The sequence below is a fragment of the Austrofundulus limnaeus genome, unplaced genomic scaffold, assembly GCF_001266775.1.
Source record: "Austrofundulus limnaeus strain Quisiro unplaced genomic scaffold, Austrofundulus_limnaeus-1.0 Scaffold232, whole genome shotgun sequence".
NCBI lineage: Eukaryota > Metazoa > Chordata > Actinopteri > Cyprinodontiformes > Rivulidae > Austrofundulus > Austrofundulus limnaeus.
Window position 1 is genome coordinate 264133 of NW_013952634.1, and position 2652 is coordinate 266784.

The window sequence follows — 2652 nt, forward strand, 5'->3', positions numbered from 1 at the left end:
ATACAATATCAGTATCAAACATGTTCAGTGAATCGAATCGAATCGAATCGAATCGTGATTAATCGATTCTGAACTTAATGAATCGAAATCGAATCGATCTAGAGACTTGGCCATGATACCCAGCCCAACACAGTTGCAAAATACAATATCAGTATCAAACATGTTCAGTGAATCGAATCGAATTGAATCGAATCGAATCGTGATTAATCGATTCTGAACTTAATGAATCGAAATCGAATCGATTTAGAGAATTGGCCATGATACCCAGCCCTAGTCGACAGAAACACGGTGAGCTAATATTTTCATTAGCACCTTATGCTAAAGAGCTGCGGCTAATTTTTCGGCCCGCACACATCGAAATTATAATTTTTAGACGCTGGTCTGGTCTTTCTGAGGCTGTAATGACGCTAGCTGAGGTAGATGATGGGAGCGTTTTTATTCCATTGTCGAGTTTAAAAAGCAGGGAGCTCAGTTTTCTGTTTTTTTTATGTAGCCTGTGATAACAGCTGTGTTATCTCTGGTGAGCGTAAGCGGGTTAAAATATGTTTTAACTGCTGAGGGAAAATGTTTTTCCGTCTTGTTTCTCTTTTGAGGAGACATTTTCGTAGGCTAGGAGTCATTCAACGTGACCGCGGTCCGACATCTCGTTTTAGAATGTCGATACGTAGGGCGCTGTGCCCGAGTTTTCAGCCGCAGAATGGGACCAGTAAAGGCTTTCCTTTTTGAGTATAGACCACGACATTATGTTTTGTTATTTGAAGACTATTAATTGTTTCAATTTATTTATTTTTGAAAAAGGGGCAGGTATCAATAAGAATTTTTTTCTTCTTTCTGCTACCTTTCATTTTATTTGTGTTGTATTATTATTGTTGTATGTATAGCATTTGTTTTGTTTTTAAATGAAATGAATACATTTTTAAAAATAAATAAATAAATAAATGAGATCAACCCAAGTTTTATGTCCTGTGTACAGGATTGTGAATGTAATAGTTGTCAAGGTATATTTGTTTAAAACATTAAACATTTAGGAAGTAAAACAAGCACTTCTTTAGAACATTTATCATTTTTATAAACATAAACATGTTTTTTTATTGTATCTAATTTCTTTTTCCACCTACGACATGTCTCTTCCTGTTCAGCTGACAGCCTGTGTCTCAAATAGTTGTCTTCCTGTGAAACTCCACAAACACCACCTCTATTTAATTGTGAGGTTTTTATTTTTAACCCGTGGGAAGAACCAGGTACTCTCTCTCTCACACACACACACCAACTGGCCCCTGTCATGTGATGCAAACCTCGTGGTTATTGATGTTATTAGAGACACATTCCAGCAGGTTTTAGAGGGGGTCTAAGGTGTGAGAGTATGTCTGTGCACAAAAAAAAAAAAAAAAAAAAAAAAACACGACAGACCGTCCATCAGCAGGTCGTGCTCTTAATCGTCAGTAACCTCACACCATCTGCAACACAACCACAGACCCCCATTTCAGACACTTTYCCCTGCCTGTTAAAGCAGGGTCTGTTACAGTGGAGTGGAGCCTGCAGCCTCGGTGTCTCCTCCACACAACATGCAGAGTCAGAGAGGGGTCAGATCTCAAGTATTCCTGTCACTTCCTGCCAGCACGACTTAGAAGAATTTYAAGAAAAGTGTCTGCGAGGAGGCTTCTCAGCCTGAAGCTTCAGGTTTTTATCTTGCTGTCAGCTCGCTGTGTAACAACAACATGAAAAAAAAGTTCTAGTCTACACTTACAAGCCTGGCGGGAATCACATCCTGCAGTAGATGCTGAGATCGACCACCTGGTCTCCATAGAAACACCAGTTTTGAGCTCAGAAGTCTTCCTATCCTCCAAACCTAATYATATATCTCTAATCCGATGTGAACAATACAGTTCTGTTTGGAAACCTGGAGCATAAATCTCCCTTCAGCTGAAGCTGCTGGATGTTGCTCAGTAATGACCATGTGCTCTGGAGGCTACAGGTTCTAAAAAATAACTGATGACAGAGACACCAACACACCACTCATTACAGCTCAGACCCTATAATAAGGAGAGGGCTGGATATGATTTGGTGGAAAACTGTCCACAACACACCTGCAATTCTTTAGCAGAGTCCCGACGAACTTATTAAATGGAACTAAATCTGCTAATAATGACTAATATCATCAGTGTGTAGTAGTTGGACACATAAACGTCCATTTATTGTCTAAAGAACAACTTAAACCTGTACATTATAGTGACTCTTCAGAAGTCATCCAAATGAAAATTAAAYGAACAAAACAAAAACCAATGGAAACATCTGGAACCAACCATCTTGAAAACCCAGCAAAGGTTGGCTAAAGATATTAAACTGTGGAGAAACAAATGGTGCRCCCTGAAGCAGCCAAGAACTGCTGTTGGAAAGACCTAAACCAATTTGTTAAATTGGAGGCTAGCTATGAATGTAGTCACCAAATCCAGAACATGGATCATCTTTTAACTACCGGCAGCTTAAGTTTGACGTTTCARGTCAACGACAGAGCAAAAACGTGGCTAGTGTGACATGACATATATGTTAAGGGTTGCGCCTCCCCATGATGTCTTCATGAAGATCAAAAAGAAAAAAACTGTATAGGTCTTCTGGACGGGTTCTTCTCTAATGAAACGTTTCGTCTCTCCT